The sequence below is a fragment of the Lissotriton helveticus genome, chromosome 6 (assembly GCF_964261635.1).
Source record: "Lissotriton helveticus chromosome 6, aLisHel1.1, whole genome shotgun sequence".
NCBI lineage: Eukaryota > Metazoa > Chordata > Amphibia > Caudata > Salamandridae > Lissotriton > Lissotriton helveticus.
The window spans coordinates 1,435,101,576-1,435,120,473 of record NC_136067.1 but is presented as its reverse complement, the minus strand read 5'-3'; positions in this window follow the sequence as shown (position 1 = coordinate 1,435,120,473).

The window sequence follows — 18,898 nt, the reverse complement described above, 5'->3', positions numbered from 1 at the left end:
TTGTTTTTCTTTTTTTAAATCTGCACAGGCCCAGCAGGACATATACTTCGTGCACTTCATTTAAACAGTTTTTATCATTAACATGGCTGATGCAGGACAACAATAAGAAAATACAAAATGCCCAGATAACACTGGTGATTAATGATCCTGCTGGAGAGCAATCATTTGTTTGTTAGCAGTTTTTAAAAACAGATAATCAGTATTTTATGTGGCAGCTCAGTGGGTTACTGCCTTTGTCACAGAGATCCTTGTGTTACTTGCAGTTCAGAAGTTACAATCCTCACATAGGACAGTGACCAATGAACTGTCACCAGAGAGCTGCATACAAACATGAATGGTATAGTTAGAACTTCACTTTTTTTGTTTTGTGATTTAGTTAGAACTTCCTCAGTCTTTCATTATTCTAAAGTTGCTAAAAAGAGTATGTTTGGGCAGATATACATTTTTATCAGTAAAGCTGACCCCCATGGAATACTCTTTAAATCCTAAGGTTGTGTTTCCCCAGACCAAATCCTCTTAAAATATACTGCCCACCAGTATGGATGACAGGTGATTCCTACACCTTGTAATCCTCATTGGCTTATGTGACATTCCCTGTAGACTGATTTACATACTTGTATGATTGATTGTCTCTGTATAATGTGTGCGTTGTGTAAAGTACTGACACACACTACAATGATATGAGTAGCACTATACAACAAAGGAAATGCATATGAGAGAAGGGCTATGTAACGATGAGGGGCACTGTTGGAGGGTGGCAGTGAGGGAATCTGAGGAGGAGGTAGTGGGAGGGGCAATGGAGCGATGAGGGGCACTGGTGGAGGGTGGCAGTGAGGAAATCCGAGGAAGAAGTCATGGGGTGGAGGGAGAGCTAGGGAGAGATGAGGGGCACTGGTGGAGGGTGGCAGTGAGGGAATCCGAGGAAGAGGTCATGGGGTAGAGGGAGGAGCTAGGGAGAGATGAGGGGCACTGGTGGAGGGTGGCAGTGAGGGAATCCGAGGAAGAGGTCATGGGGTAGAGGGAGGAGCTAGGGAGAGATGAGGGGCACTGGTGGAGGGTGTTTGTGAGGGAGTCTGGGGAGGAGGTCATGAGGGGTAGGGGCTACAGAGAGATGAGGAGCACTGGTGGAGGGTGGCAGTAAGGGAATCCGAGGAAGAGGTCATAAAAGGGAGGGGCTATGGGGAGATGAGGGGCACTGGTGGAGGGTGGCAGTAAGGGAACCCGAGGAGGAGGTCATAAGAGGGGGGGCTACGGAGAGATGAGGAGCACTGGTGGAGGGTGGCAGTAAGGGAATCCGAGGAAGAGGTCATAAAAGGGAGGGGCTATGGGGAGATGAGGGGCACTGGTGGAGGGTGGCAGTAAGGGAACCCGAGGAGGAGGTCATAAGAGGGGGGGCTACGGAGAGATGAGGAGCACTGGTGGAGGGTGGCAGTGAGGGAGTCTGAGGAGGAGGTCATGAAGGGGGGGCGACAGAGAGATGAGGGGCACTGGTGGAGGGTGGCAGTCAGGGAATCCGAGGAAGAGGTCATGGGATGGAGGGGGAGCTAGGGAGAGATGAGGGGCATTGGTGAAGGGTGGCAGTGAGGGAGTCTGAGCAGGAGGTCATGAGGGGGAGGGGCTACAGAGAGATGAGGGGCACTGGTGGAGGGTGGCAGTGAGGGAATCCAAGGAAGAGGTCAAGGGGTGGAGGGGGAGCTAGGGAGAGATGAGGGTCACTGGTGGAGGGTGGTAGTGAGGGAAACCGAGAAGGAGGTCATTGGAGGAGGGACTTGAGAGAGATGAGGGGCACTGCTGGAGGGTGGTAGTAAGGGAATCCGAGGAGGAGGGCATAAGGGGCAGGGGATATGGGGAGATGAATGGCACTTGTGACTTGTGGCAGTGAGGGAATCCGAGGAAGAGGTCAATAGGGGGGCCATGGAGGGATGAGGGGCACTGTTGGAAGGTGGTAGTAAAGGTATTTACGAAGAAAGAGGTTATTGGTGTGGTGCCAAAAAAGACTTTTGCATCAGCGCTGAACCCAGCCTGGTCATGGCCTTTCTGTTTTTGTTTATTTAATTAGCAATCAGGTCATAAAGGCTACTGTAGAACATACTTTAAAGTGTGTGCTAATTATATTTACTGCTATATTCAATGTTTTAGGTTTGAAGGTGATTTTACTAATGTTTTTACTGGGAAAAATGAAAGTGGAGCCCGATGGGGCTGGGCGCCAAGGTCAGCTGTGCGATAAGGTGCACTGGAGAGGGGTGGTAAAAAAGTGGATAATCAAGCCTGTGGATGTAGTAATGAAGGCTCACACAGAGGGAGCCAGAGAAGTGTCACTTGCCTGATACTCCCACCTCAGAAACCACCTCTTCCCATCAAAGGAACATTACATGGAAAACCACTTTTTGAGAGTGATAATACTTAGAAAGAAATTTGGAAAAGAGTGCGTTTTACTGGGCCTTGCAATACTTATAAGAGATAAAGGAGGGCCCTGAAGCAGGCCTGCCCAGACATATATGCGACAAATCGAGCCCGCAGTGGCCCACCCAAATGCACTCTTGGCCCACCCAAATAAAAATTCCTGGAGCCGGGCCTGGGTAACCCCCTAGACAAGAAACAGCTAAAGCTGTCTGGAAGTGAGACCTAAAGAACACATTACGCTACATAGTGCATTACAACTTTGGCATCACCTCATAAATACTTCTGAAAATTTGCCTTCAAATCTAGCAAGGCACAGCCTTCTTGAACAGCTCGCTTTGAAAATATGTCTTTCTATTTCTGTTTAAGTTAGGAATTCCATTATGCTGAGTCTACACATGGTCGAAAGAGATGCATTCTGGAAACCCACATAAAAGTTAATTCATCATATATTCTGACAAGCAAAAGCTGCTGCACCCTAACGAAATATTACTTGCACTTAAACATGTAGGAGGCATGAAGCAAACAACGCTAATTCCAGAAGCCCAAGGTTCGTTCTCATCACATTTAAAATGTATACATTTATAATTGCGAAACGTATTTGCTGATACTTATTTTAATATGCTACTCCAGTTTTACTCTTGTACGGCATGCAGGAACTGATGTAAAAAGCACCCATGCCTTAGCGGAACTATAAAAGATGCTGCCCTCATTTTTCTCAGTGCTAGCCAATGCTGCCAAGTCGTGCCCTTCTCTGACATGTAAAGTCTCACACTCACTCCTGCCATTGTAGACACAAAATGTTCGAATACTTTGCTCAGGTCTGAAAGTTTACATTTTTCTACCAGTTTGAAGGTCACTTTTTCAATGTCATTTTCTGCACCTACACAGTTCTTTTTTTGAATTATGTCGCATGATCTCCTTTGAAGCCCTGCAAATGGAAACGTGTAAATCTGCCTTCTGCACTTGCGTGCTTTACCTTTTATGCTCACAGGGTGCTAACAAAAAAGTAAAGTAAAGTCCACATTTGTAAAGCGCACAATCACCCGTAAGGGTCTCTAGGCGCTGGGGGCCGTCGGGAAGATTAAGCGAGCTATTGCCCAGAGTCACATGGTGGTGGGCTAACCTGCCGCCGGAGCCGGGGATCGAACCCTGATACCCAGATTCCAGCGTCAGTCGCCCTGGCCGCGGCGCCACACCTCTTCCTAACAGATACCTTGCCGCCCAGCTCTGTGATTTGAAGACCATTTTTTTTTGTAAATACAAATTTCCTGGCTCCCAATTCGGCAGGAGCAAAGATTTCTCTGACAATCAGGTGCATTGGCTGGTGTTTGTGATTGAACAAGGGTGGGGATAAGAGGCTGTCTCCGTGGTGTGAGTACAGTGCTGAGGGGGCCCCCTGCAGCTCGCCCCCCCCCCCCCCCCCCGCACTGCAGGGGATGCGGGGGCCTGTGTTACACCCCTGGAAAGGCATTTATAAATCATAACAGGATTATATTCTGTTACCACATATAAAAACTAAGTGGAGGTTCTATAATGTCAGCAGTGAAAGGAATTTATAAAACTTAACAGGACTACGTTCTGTTACTACAGATAATAACTACATAGAGGTACTGTAATAGCAGCAGTCTTAAGCTGCATCTAAGAAGTCTTGTCATCACTAAAAAAAGACCCCTTTTATTTCTGCTACAGCAACTTCTACGTTGCACTGTTGTTATGTTTTTCATACATGGACCAAGAACATTTTAGACATCATTTGGCCTAACAGGGATGATGTTTTCAAAAGGATATTAAAAAATGAAGTCTGCTTCATAATTGTTAGATATTGTGTACCAGATATACAAATATCAGAAACAGCCTTAACATATAATTGCTTTCATTAAGGTAGTATTTATCAGCAAAATACTATTTAAAAGCGAAGGAGTGAGTGGAATGCATAGTATCACATATTATAATAATGTACTGTGCACATTTGAATTATTTTTACAATCCATTGGTTGCTTTTTCCCACGGTTTGATGATGTTGCTTCATGCAGACCACTGTTGAAAGTGCAGAAGTGTAAAAGCTGAAAACATTTTACTATGTTGTATTAACATTTTGGTGAAAAAATATTGTATCTTGTTTTTGTTGCCTAATGTTGAAAATGAAATCCTAATACATTTTGCTATGTATGGTTTTCCACATTCTGTAAAAAAGAATGGTTTTCCACATTCTGTAAAATGACATCCACAGATTGCTCCCCAGCTGTTACGGCGGAGTTACAGTCCATGCAGAAGGTAGCAAAATGCTTTAGTTCTGGCAAAATTTCCCTGCATCTTCTATCCACTTCAGCTGGAACTTTGTTGCCAGAAGCAGGTGCTGGGAGGCTGGAGGCTGATGATCCGTGTTCTTCCATTTCTCTGTGTAACTTTAAGTTGCTTCTTGTGATATGTTTATAAGTGGTACAACATGCTTGGTGTGCCACATGAATATTTAGTTGCTGGGCACCGAGATAATGTCATCCCACATATGCTGCACCTCACTAATTTAGCTGTGTTCTTCAATTCACCAGATGGAATAGTGAAGAAATCCCAAGCTATGCTTTGTTTCTTCTTTGGTTGTTCTTCATCAGAGGACTGTTGGTGTGCAGCTGAGTCCTCCTGCTCTTCAATACCTTGAATCAGTTGTAGGTCTTCCTCTGGTTCTTCTGATGCCATTTTATTTTTGTAAAAATAGCCAACAAAGCAACAACAAAAAACGGTAAATCTTCAAAATCAGTTTGGTACTGCTTCTATAATTAACTAACCATTACCTGGAATGTTCAAAAAGGGTGAAATGGGTGTGTACTTCCTTTCATAAGGGAAACTGAGTAAACCAATGAAATTTCTTCATTTGGTAGTCGCCTGCTATTCGAGAGTACCGATATCACCGCAACTTCCAGCGTTGCCGAAACTGTTTTTTTGACAAATGCGTTGCTGAGTCCGAAACGAGGATGGAATCTTCGGAGAACCCATCAAAAGCTTACAGGTAGTTTGAGAGCCCTCGGAGAGAGGTCAGACATCTGCTGTCCAATGCACCTTAATTGGAGGGGGAGGAGGTGTGTGAGGAGGAGGAGGGGGCACTGTGAAGCACCCTGCAATCTCCGGCCCCCAAGGCTTCTACAGACAGCCTGGACTTAGAGCGATATCCTCACGCACTGTTGACAGAGAGCACCGGATCCCTGGCACTGGACCAATTTGCCATCCATCTCGGAGTAAGTGTCCAACGGATTGACAGGCCGAAGAACCCTCAGGTGTGGACAGTAGGGACAGAGAAGGCTCAGACGTGGGTATCTTGTGCACTGCAGCGGTCGGCTGAAGGGAGGACCCTGACTTCTCTGGCACACCGTACTTTACCCCTGATCCCTGGAGGATGCTATAACTTCATGGAGCCGGCCCCGCAGCGCCAGGCCAAGACCGTGCCAAGACCAGGCCAAGACTGGCCCATCTTAGCCCGTCAGAGACCGGAGGAGGCTGGGCTAGGCCCCCCTCTAAGGCCTGCGAACATGACCGGTTTGAAAACAAGGTGACAATATACTGTATATACCGCAGGGACTTTTGGAGTAACACTAAGGCTATATAAATTTACTACTGTTATTGAAGAGGAACTGTATACACCAATAGGCCTATACTATCTCCTGATATTACAGGGTAGTGAATGTTTCTTATTCAGATTATCAAGTGAGTATTGTTGTTAAATCTTGATAAGCTTTTCCTACTTCCAACTTTTACATTGTCTATTTTGATTATTTGGAAGCTCAAGATGGGGAAAAGAAAGACCACAACTAGCTCACAATGTAACCCTAAAAACGAAATCAGACCCTGCTTAACTACCTTACTGGAGCTTTTGGAGCAATAGAGAAACAGATTTCTTCCGTAGAAGAAACTTTAAATATGGACTCATTGGGGACATTAATAATAATAATAAAGAAATTTACAAAGCGCCTGGTGACGCCATCTCGGCGTGTCCCCGCGCTATGGAGATAAGATAGGTCTGATGGTTGTGGTAGGCTCCTCCGCCCAGCAGGGTGTTTAAAGATTATACAGGTGGGTTTTTAAGAGTTTTCTGAACTTAATCTCTGATTCTTCCTGTCTGAGGCCAACCGGGAGCCGATTCCAGTTGCTTGCCGCTAACAATCTGAATGAGCGGCCTCCCAGTTTTGCTCTTTTTACACGGGGAATCCTCAGTAGGCCGGCCCCGACTGAGCGTAGTACTCTGTTTGGCTCATATATGTGTACAAGGTCCCGGGGATAGGATGGAGCTTTATGCCATATGATCCTGTGGCATATTAGGAGCGCTTTATACATGACTCTCTTTCTGACCGGTAGCCAGTGTAGAGCCGCAAGAGCAGGTTTAGAGGCTGCTCTTTTTGGGAGTCTCAAGACCAGGCGGGCAGCCGTATTTTGAAGAACCTGCAGGCGCCCCATGCTTTTTGCTGTGGCACCTAAGAGTAGGACATTTCCGTAATCCATACGGGAAGTTACCAGTGCTTGAGTCATGGTGCGCCTGGCCTCCAGCGGAAGTAAATCTAGGGTGTGGTTGAGAGTTTTTAACACCCAAAAGCACTTTCCCACTAGGCGGTGAATGTGGCCCTCATAAGATAGTTTGGGATCAACCCACACTCCCAGGTTCTTTGCCTATTTACAGGGAATGGGCGTTGGGCCCAAACAAGCTGGCCACCAGTCCGCCATCCAGGTAGAATTGTTCCCTCCAATCACCATAACCTCCGTCTTGGAGCCGTTAAGCTTCAAGCAGTGAGAGTCCATCCAACTTGCCAGGGCCTGCATACAGGCCTTGAAGTTAGATGCCGCTGTTGAAGGTGCTTGGGACAGGGAAATCAGCAGTTGGGTGTCGTCAGCGTAGGAGATTAACTCCACACCGTACGCTTGCACCACCTCTGCTAAGGGGGTCATATATAAGTTGAACAAAGTAGGGCTCAGGGCCGAGCCCTGAGGCACCCCTTGTTCTAAGGCTATAGCAGATGATTTAAAAGAGCCCCATTGAACCGGAAAGCTGCGGTCTGTGAGGAACGCTTTCAACCAGCCTAGCGCTGACTCAGTGACACCTGCTTTGTTTAGACACTGCAGCAGGATGGAATGCGCTACAGTGTCAAACGCCGCACTGAGGTCCAGCATAACGAGTGCCATGGTGTATCCAGCATCCGCCCCTTGTCGCAAGGTCTCTGTTGCTCTCAAAAGGGCAGTCTCTGTGGAGAAGCCCGGCCTAAAACCTGACTGAGAGGAGTGCAGGAGGTTGTTCTTCTCCAAATGTGCCATTAGCTGAATATTGGCCACTTTCTCCGCCACCTTGGCTAGGTACGGTAGCAGGGAGATCGGTCTTCGAGGTTTTCGAGTACTTCATGGCTTACATTAGGTTTCTTTTTAATGGGAAGAACAACCGCTTTTTTCCAATCTTCCGGGAGTTTAGCGGATGCATATGAGATCTAAAGCACATGCCTAATGTAAGGTTCCAGCACCGTGAGGCTCTCTCCCAGCACTCGAGGTGGTGCTGGGTCCCGAGGGGAGCCAGATTTAATACCCTGACAGATGCTGCTTAGTGTCTCTGGAGGGGGTACCAAGAAAACCTTTAGACAGTCCTCCACCTTACTTGCCCCCGCCTTCTCCTCAAAGTCGCGCCCACATATCGTATTGCCAGAGAAGGTCTCATAGATATCTCTAACCTTCCCTGCAAAGTAGTCCGCTACTCTGTTACATTCTTCAACTGAGTCATTTTGTGGTGTATTAGCATTAACTACCACTGAGATCTCCTTGAAAATTTTAAAAAGCTCTCTCGAGAAGTTTTCTGCTTCCCCAATACGATCTTTATAATGCAAAGCCTTAGTTCCTCGTAGCTTAGCTTGATATTTTCTTTGTGCCTCCTTGTAAATAATCTTTGTTTGAGGGCAGAAATCTATCCGCCATCTCCGCTCTAGTTTTTTACATTCTGATTTAGCAGCCTGTAGCTCTGGTGTAAACCAAGGGGCAGACTTTTTCCTTCTGCTTCCTAACTTGGATAAGCACATCGGGGCCGTCGCATCTAGAGCATTTAGAATGTGCTTCTCTAGCTTGCTATTTGCGTTTTCACAGTCCGCACCCCCTGGCGGACCCCCTTGCTCTAATAGTTTGTTGAAGGTGTCTTGTCTTGTGAGAAGAGCTTCCATTCCATAGATCTCCTAATACCAGGAGTCTGCTCTTCCTTATGGCTAAATGCGCCACAGCTTCCACTAGGCTAGACTGAAAATCCGTAAGCCTTCCTGGGGGTCTGTAGACGAGGATTCCCGACACAGAGTGTTGAGGTTCAAGCTTAAGAGTAAAAAGGCCCGCCTCACAGCTATCCATTTGCAAGGACGATAAAGTGCATTCAAACGGAGCCTTAGTGGCAATGGCAATCCCTCCACCCCTCCCCCCACTCCTATCTAGTCTGGAGAGTGAGTAACCTGGCGGGATAGCCTCTATTATATCAGGGTCGGAGTGTTCCCCTAACCATGTCTCCGTTAGGAAAAGCACATCCATTTTCTCATCCAGGAGAAGATCCCATATCTGATTGCTGTGCTTGCTTAGTGATCTACAATTTAACAAGCCTCCATGGACCCTCCCCTTGTCCGTGTCACTAACTCTGGTTTTTGAAGGAGCACATTGAGCAGTTTCGGCGTGCCAGTACCTCCATTGTATGCCAGCACGGTCCCGTGCTAGATGGACATAAATCTAGCAGTTCTTGTCTCCCATATTGTATGTGGGTTGGCCTAGATAACACAGGGGTCTTGGCCCCGGGTCCCGTTCGGCCGCAGACGGGCGCAGACGGGCTTAACTTTGGCGCAACTTCGGCGCGCCTACGTCGTGCCCGCTGCACGCGTCCGCTGCGCGGTCGCTGTCCCATACACATTTATAGGTAGAGAGAGGCAGCTAGAGCGCTGACCTGGCAGCAATGAGCCCGGAAGTGCTGGGCTCCTCCTCACCCTCCGCATCAAACGCCCAGAATGGACGCGGCGGACCGGGGCGGGAGCAGAGAAGGTGAGTGGCCCCCGAGCTATCAATCAGCCCAGAAGTAAAGTGCACGCAGTTTTAAAAACACATAGCAAGATACACTGTGATTTATAAAATTAGCAGGACAATCGCTAAATTATTAAAACGCTCTAACTCAGCGCTCGCAGTGCAATACTTGCAGCACACAGCGCATAAGCGGATAGAGTCAGCCACTGCCACCGGCTTACTCGTCTCCACATTATCTAGTGATAAAGTCTCGGAGAATGTTGTAAATTGTAATTTGGGTGATACGATAGTTGAGTTACCTAGGAATGGTTGCATACAGAATATCTCTGATGATATATCTATTAGTGATGTTGAGACCCCCTAAATGACCATGCAACCCAGCGAAAACACTTACAACTGATACTCCCTTACAGGGTGCACATACGGATAGCTCGGCACCTAGTGTCCATAAAACAATTCCAAAAAAATAAAAAGGGAAAAAAGGTAAAACCAAGACCCAAAAGGGCACAGACAATGCACCCCGTGCTCAAAATAAATGTAATACCTCACCAAGTGAGATTGGACACCTGCTTACTTCAGTAATGGAACTGACAAAGTTTGTGAAGCAGTCTATTAGTACTAACCTTGGGTGTAGTTTGCGTAGTAGCGCTACGTATAGCTACGCAAAGTGCACTTCGCACTACACAAGCTACGCGTAGCAGCGCGAACTGCGTAGTGTACTGTGCAAAATGCTGTTCGCACTGATTGCACAGTGCTGAATGCTTGTACACACTGCACAATCATTGCAAACTGCATCTTGCACAGTGCAAGCAGTCGTTTCCTGTAGCTCGAGTAGATTCGTACTCAAGCGGCAGCTTCCTCAACGCTGACTCGTAGTTTTTCATCGCGAGCAGTCGCGAACATACGTGACTACTCGCAGTGAGAAACCTGACCTCCCCTCGTTGAGAATCTTGCTGGGAGGTTTATTTTCCACGCTTGCGATCAGCAACTTGATGCTGCTGATCGCGAACAAAGAAAAAGTCTCACCGGGATGTTATTTTGCTCGCTCGCGGTCGCCAACTTGACGTTGAGGACTGCGAGCAAGCAAAAAATGCCCGCTACATGTTTTTGCACTGTGCTACGTGCAATTTGCGTAGCGTGTAGTTGCGCAAACTACGCAAACGGCGCGAGCGTAGCATAGTCCTATGCCCAGGGTTAATTAGTACTCTGACTACTATATTGGACAAGATTAAAATAGGCTTGGAGAAAGTTCTTGATAGCCAGAATATGGTTACTCAGATGGGTAATGCGCACAAGTTAAATCCTCCACATAATTCCCTAAGATCCCTGTCTGTGACCGAGAAAGACACATCATTATTAACGTCATTGCAAATTGGTGAAAATGATAAGGGAAGGAGGTTTGGGACACATTTAAATTCATCAGCTAAGACCCAAGTTGCTCAATTAGCCAGGAGAGAAAAGACTATCGATAGTATGTCAGGTGGGCCATGAGAACACTTGGGTGAGAGACAAGTGATAGATCTACATTCAAGAATATCATCGAAACCTCCTAGATAGAGGGAAAGTTTAACTAGCCTGCACGTTTTAAACTTACCCCCTGATGCCACTCCATTCACCGTAATCCTTGCTAATGTTCCAAGTCCCTCTCCAGGAGAAAACGAAACGTGGTTTTCACTACGAAATAAGGCTATACATTATCTAGGGACTAGACCAGGGCTGACAAGACCTATGTTTGATGAATTCAAAATGGTGAGGTGGATCAGTTGGGTAGGAAATAGTACGAAACTCTTACCAGGTGACTGTGTTGTGCTCACCTTTAGAAACCCCCAGTTGGTAAGGGAAATCCTACAAAGAATATGGGTTAAAAATATTTCCCATCCTAGCATTAATGTTTTACCTTTGGGATTCTTTTACCAGCCCAAATATAACACCTAGGACAAGAACAGGGGGAACCCTACTCACGGAGGAACCAGGGTACTAGTTTAATAAAAGAAACAACGGTTCCTGTGGCTGGTAAAGTTAATAGTAGCAATAAAAAAGGCTCAATGGCAATACATAAGGTACTATAATGTCAGAGGACAAGGAACCACTCAAACACAGGGGTTGATTTATAACCGGATTTTCAGTTTATATAAATTTTTAAACAAAATAAATAATTGTGCATCTTGTCCCCATGTGAAAATGGAACCTAAATGTGAATATTAACATGGTCTACTATATACAAGGTTTCCAGAATTACAAAGAACGACCATTTATGTATCCATGTTTAGCAGCACCAGTATACGATAATACATGCTGAGTAGTGGCTCGTTCTTTTGTACTTGTCGACGGCGTTTCGACCCCTACTTGGGTGGGGGGTCTCTTCAGGACTTTGATAACTGGGACATCTACAATAAAAAAGGAAGATAGCATAAGGCCCATATACCGGCACTAATGCTGGAGTGGACGGGAAAGGTATTTATAAGAAGGAGCACCTGGTATGGTAATAGCGCAGCCTTGGTGAAAGTGTGACACTGTGGAAAGTGAAATGATTAAAAGTGACTCACATGAGCCCGTGGCCGGGTTCTGTCATGTAATGATAAAAAGGAAGGAATCACTTTACTGCACTCAGGGATATACTGCATCAATTAAGGAGAAGTAGGAGTATCACTTACCTCAATGTGAGGCAAGGCGTACGTTAAGAAATATTGTTGGGCTGGTGCTCCTTTTCAAACATGCTACAGCCGTAGCCGTGTTGATGTTCCCCTTATTCAAAATAGTCACGGTGGACTGTTTGCGCCTGGAGGGGGCAGATGAAATGAGGTGAGAAGGCTGGCAGTGGGTTGGGATGTTAAGCAGATGAACGGGAGGGGGGTTATCTGCTTCTTACCAGGATCGTGGATAATACAATGCGATCTCTGCAGGGTGAAAGCCGCCTCGGTCGGCCTCAGGGTGCTGCTGCCATCAGCACTTCGGTACTATGACAGAGATTGCTGGGAAGGCGGGTGGTTAAGTACTAGTATTCCCTCCAAACGATGGTAGGCCAAGATGGAGATAACTGCAACACCGTTCCATCCGGTGATCGGTTACTGTCAATGGAAACGGAAAACAGACCTCCTCAGATGCGCGGACGGACTGTACACGTGCGGTATTCAGGACCCCTGAGCCTGTGGGGTTCTAGTTGTGCCAGTATGAATATTGTATAATTACACCATGTACATTGCAAATCATTGTCAATATCGTGATTACTTTCGCATGATACATACAATTGTTTGGCATTCACTTTAAACATTATGGTTTGCCCAAGCATCCAATTTACTTCTTCGGATTCTCACTTTAAATATTATCGCATCGACATGACAGGAATTGGCCTTGAGCAATTTTGTATATGTTGCTAAGCGCATGGAACAGTTAAAGACACGTGTTTCATGTTTACTTATCTTATGATTTCGCACTGCTCTGAAGGGTACATACATTTTCCCAAGCCATAATAATTCCCGAGAAGCATGTAAACAGTACATTTATCAAGAGCATATAGTGCGACCATTTTGTGAATAACAAAGCATATATTGAGTGCAGTTGCTATTGTCATCAAGTGCATATTACTCCTGTGCATGTAAACAGTAAATTTACCATGGTCAAACAATGCAACCGTTTTGTAAATTCCCCAGGGCATGCTTTAAGTGCAATTACTTTTGTCATCAAGTATGTAATGTTCCTGCGCAGTGCCAGTTAAGGGTAAAGGTACAGTAGGATTCACTGGTTACTTGGAACCAGTGTTGGCAATGAATTCATGTCTTGTAATTGAGGGGTCTGGATCTAGTGCAGTGTGGTGAAATAACCTCTCCTCTCTTCGGAGGAATTGAGACCCTCTTCAATGGAATTAACCCTGTCTATCCATTAACATTCCATTCGTTGCAATATGTTGGTTATGTCACCACCTCTCTGTGGCACAGTCGCAATGTTTATTATTTGCTACTTTATCTCCGGTCCTATGCTTGTTTCCGGTCCAGGGAGAACCTGGCTTGGCAGTTCAGGCTGGACTGTTCCCATGAAGAGCAGGGCCAAAACTGATTTGTTTATGGCTGTGCTCTAACTGGGGTGGCGTGGTGAGCAAAAGAACGATTGATTAAATCCATATCTTTGTGATTGGGGGTGAATGTTTGTATTGTTCAGCATTCCGTCCATCATTTGTTTCTTTGGCTTAAAAATAGATCAAGCAGAAATGTCCTTGTTGGAAATGGCCCTTTCTGCAGGGTTATCCCCAAACTTTTTGCTTCTTCCTCCTTTGTTTTTCCTGACCTTTGGTTGTTGGCTATAGGACTCTGGGCACTTCAGCACCGCTAATCAGTGCTAAAGTGCATATGCTCTCTAAGTAAATTGTTATTGTGATTGGTTATCCATGATTGGCATATTTGTTTTACCAGTAGGTCCCTAGTAAAGTGCACTGAGTGTGCCAGGTCCGGTAATTCAAATGCTTCTAGTGGGCTTTCAGCACTGATTGAACCACCCACATGAGTAGCGCTGAAAAGAGATCTCAGGCCTGCCACCGCAGTGCTTGTGTGCAGTTTGTTAACTGCCATGTTGTCCTGGCCAGTGTACACACTTGCCAGGCCTAACCCTTTCCTTTTCTTACACATTGGACACCCCTATGGTAGGCCCAAGGTACCCCCTGGGTGGGGTGCAGTGTATGTGAAATGTAGGACATGTACTAGTGTGGGTAACATGTTATGATAGTGAAATACTGCCACTTTTGTTTTTCACTATTTAAAGGCTATCTTGTCCATAGGACAGAATGGGGAATGCTGTGTAACATGTTTACCTGCATATCTTCCCATAGCAGCAAGATAGAAATTTGGAATCTGGTATCCCTGAACTCATAATTTAATAACATATCTTTTATGGAGGATGGTTTTTAAATTCAGTGTTTGGAAATAGCACTTTTGGAAAGTGGCTATTTTCTTGTTCAACCTTTCTGTGTTCCACTACCTGTTTGTGAATTGACTGTCTGGTTTGTGAGTGACAGGTGATGGGGTGGCTCCAGGAGGCTGAGTTAGCGAGCACTAGGCTGACTAGACCTATCTGCATTTGGAGTGGTGGGAGGAGTAGCGCCTGGTTCTGAATAGGGCTATGCCTGCCTTCCACAACGCTGGCTCCACCTCCTGTGGTGCGTCTGATGACCCTGGCCCACAATCACAAAGGAAGAAGTGTACTGCCAGAGTGTGCTCAGAACTGGTTTGGCCTGGGTCCAGGAACCCTCACACATAAACAACAAAGACTTTTGGGGTATAAATATCTGAGCTGAAACCCCTAAACGTTAGACTAGGAAAAACTTTGTGATCAAGTAGGAATCCCTGCCAAAGAAGAACAGCCAGGAAGACTGAGGAAACGTGCTGCCATTGCTGTGTGTCTGGGGGCTGAACTGCAGTTGCTGTTATTGCTGAGGAAGAGGACTAAGGGACTTTCTACTGTGTGCTTTGTCCCCCTATTTGAAGAGGAACTGTGCTGTGTGCTATGTCCCTCTGAGGTCAACCTGTCTCCAAGGGCCTGGGAAGAGCTGGCCTCCTGTTGGAAACTAAGGGCTACAAAATTTTCTCCGAAGCTCCTGAAGCTCGCATGCATCGTGCCCCGCTGTTTTTGCTGCCTCTGGGGATAATTGTGTGCCTCCAGGACGTCGCTGGTGCTGATGTAGCAAGGTTTCATACGTACAGAAACTTGCTTGGCCTCAGTCCTCTTGAAATAGCATGTAACTGATTAATCAACATGTTTTGTTTACTAATATTTGCATTACACAACACTTCTAGTAAGATGGGGAAGCTTGCGTATGTGCTTTTACTAACAGTAACCCGAGTGTCCTAAAATGGCCGCCGAAAAGGCGGGAATTCTTCTGCACATGCGTCTGCCACATTTACGTGGTGTGACGTCTTTCGCTTCTGGTGGGAAATCTTTGCAGCTGTGCACTAGTGCCAAGATGGTGCTTGATGCTTTCTCGTACTAATGCACATGCTGCTGCTTGTACTAAAACTTGTGTGTTTAGCTTAATCACTAATGCTATAGTTAAAATAAAGTAATGGGGTTAGAGTAGAAATAAGTGGTATACAGTTTGTTCATTTATTTTTTTATTCTAATGTCTCTCTCTTTGACTTTGTTATTAGCTCATATTTGGGCCTGAAGGGTGTCATAAACAGGAAAGTTACATTATTATAATTGCTACCTATTATGTTAACATCCTTTTTGATCCCTAGGACTTATAGCATAGGTGACAAAGGATTGATAAGTCACTGTGTACAGGTATAAGTCCTAAGAAAATAAAAATCCTGATACGCAGTAAGTAGAAGCAGGACTACCGGTTCAAAGGAGTGAATGTTTTATGGGCCCAGGTGAGTATGATTAACTGAGCTGGTAATCCCGCGCGCCATCGGTATTTCTTTGGTAGCAGCATGATGGTTAGGGTTTAGTTAAAGATAGGTAGTTAGTTGCATATTGATTATTGATTTTTTTTAATTTTATGTACTAACCAAAACCCATTTGTATTGCTATTTATTTGTCTGGAGATCCCCGAAGATATTGAATAGCGGGTGGTAAATGGAAGCCACACTGCAGTGGAGATTACTAGCCTTGATGAAGCAAGTGCAGAAAGTTAGGTAACACTTGAAGCACTAGTTGGGGATTATTTTCTTGTATAAAAGTGAGAGTGATTGACAGCAAAGGAGTTAGCTGGTGAAACTTTGGTCTTATATCACCTAGAAAGGGTAAGTCTGAAGGAGTAACAGGTTCTTTTTGCTTCAGGGAAGAGTAAGCGGAAAGTTGTTTTACTCGTAGTGTATGAAGAGTAGATGGAAAAAGTTTACTCGTTGTGAAAGAAATTGTCTTTTCTTTAAATCTAGTCAATCAGGCACAGTAGCGAATGTTTTTATGTTGTTAATTAATGAAATAAGTAATTAGAATTCAAAGAAATTGAATTGTCGTATTACCTTGCAAAGGAGGGAGTCAGTCGCGGGTGCTGCACTGATGTCATAGAGAGCCGCGCTGGGATTGATAGAACCAGTGGGTGTGCAATTGTGGGAAAATTATAAAGGAGGGGTGAGTGCAGAGAGTGAGATTCACGTCACAGAAAAGCAACGCAAGCATTGGTTAAACGTAGTTTGTTCGTCAAATACTAATTGGTCATTGAAAATAAGAGACGCGCTGGTATTGGAGTAATATTTCTGCAAAGTAAACAAATACATTTAATTAAATTAATTGAAATTTCTTCGAAAATTAGACAGTGGTAATTATAAGTGGCATTTAGATCCAGCAATCGTAGGAAATCGTCCAGATAGAAAATACTTAGGTTTTGCCCGAGAACAAAGTATTAGAGGAAGACCATATAACATGTAAGGAGAAAAGAGAAAAATGTTGTTTATTGCAGAAAATCAAGAATTATTTTAAGAAAGATAAACCAGTGAAAACAAGAGAAGGAATTATTATTCCACCACCTAAAACACCTGTGTTGGAATTGGCCCTTTTTGAAGGGTCATCTCTGAACTTTTTGCCTTCCTCCTGTATTTTGTCTGACCTGTTTTTGTTGGTTTTATGACTCTGGGCACTTTACCACTGCTGATCAGTGCTAAAGTGCATATGCTCTCCCTATTATAAATTGATGTGTGGATTAGTGATTCAATGATTGGCTTGTTTGGTTTACTTGTCAGACCCTGGTACAGTGCACTGAGTGTGCCCAGGGCTTGTAAATCCAAATGCTGCTGGTGGGCTTTTCTGCACCGGTTGTGTCACCCACAGAAGCAGCCTTCTAAAATGTATCTAAGGTCTGCCATTCCAGAGCCTGTGTGCAGTCTGGTACTGCCATGCTGACTGGGCAAGTGCACCCACTTGCCAGTCCCTAAACCTTCCCTTTTCTTTATATCAGACACCCCTATGGTAGGCCCAAGGGCAGGGTGCATTGTAAGTATAAGGTACGACAAGCCCTGGTGTGTGTGTGGCATCTCCTAATAGTGAATGGCAGCCATTTTCGTATTTCACTATTGCAAGGCTATCTACTCCCCATAGGCCAGAATGGGCAGATAGAATATTACAGTTTATAATCCTAACTGACTCAGGGAACACCATAGAAATTCGAGTTTAGTATGCCTGAACTCAGAATGGTAAAATACATCTTTTAGTGAAGTTGGTTTTAACATTCTGTGTTTGAAAATACCACTTTTGAAAAGTATGTATTTTCTTGTCTAATTATCCAGGCCTGCCTCTGCTAGGTTTTGCATTCCTTGTCTGGAGTTTGAGTGACAGGGCTGGGGGGTTCCAAGAGATAGAATGAGTTCCCCCAGTGGTCAATAGAGAGATCTGCATCTAGATGGGAGTGTGGAGTTACACCTGGACCTGAATAGGACTGTGCCTGCCCCCCACAGTGCTGACTCCACCCCCTGTAGTGCATCTGATGTCTCTGCACTGCACTGTGAAAGGAGAGAAGGAATCATGTCAACAAAGTTCTCCAAGGCTGTGCTTTCCCACCACAATGCTGGATCCACCTCCTGTGGGGCATCTGATGTTTCTGCCCTGCAATGTGAAAGGAAAGAAAGAGTCATGTAAATAGAGTTCTCCAGAACTGGTTTGGATTAGGCAAAGGCCCCTCTGCCCCCAGAGAACAAACGATTTTGGGGTATAAGTATTGGGACCCTGATCCCCAAAAATTAGATCACTTTTGGACTACAAGAAGAAACCTTTGCTCAGGAGACCGGAAGAAACTGAGGAGAGACTATCCCTAAGCTGACGTGCTGCTTGAGGGATTGGCCTGCAGTGGTTGCCTGACTGCCAAAGGAAGGAGAAAGGAACTTTGTGTGCTTTATTTCAACCTGTGAAGGATCTCCAAGGGCGTGGAAAAGAGCTTCCCCCCTGACCGAAGTCTCAGGACCAGTGGACTTCACCAGCCTTTGTGGATTGCTGGTGGGAACACTTTCAGTGGCTACTGAGGAAGGGAGCTGTGACTGACTCTCATGACCGTCTGGTGTCCTGTAGGCACCGCATCAAACAACGTCCGCATTGAACAATGCAAGCTCTGAGCTCACCGACTCCGTCCTGACGCCGTCATCGAGCCGTTGCCTGCACCGGGACTTGTGGACACCGCGACGTGCAACGCCTCGCTACACCAAATTGAACTGGTCTGATCGACATGATCACTGTTGCTGACTTCGAATCCTGTGAACGCATCGGAGTTGGGCACTGCTCGCATACTTCGCAACACACCGCCCAAATCGTACCGCTGTCTGGACTGATCAATGCCAGCTCCCGCAATCCAGCTCTGTCACCACACCGCAAGCTGCAAGCACCACATCGGAGCACCTTCTCGCCCTGCAATGTACGCCTCAAACCCACCGACTCGTCAGCGGGCCATTGCCTGCACAGCATCGTGGGACAACGCGTCCTGCAACGCTTTCTTTTCTGCACCGCAACGAGCGCCTCAAGTAAAGGTACTGTGACTGAGTCTGTCGACACTTGAGTGGGCATGTACCAATGCGGT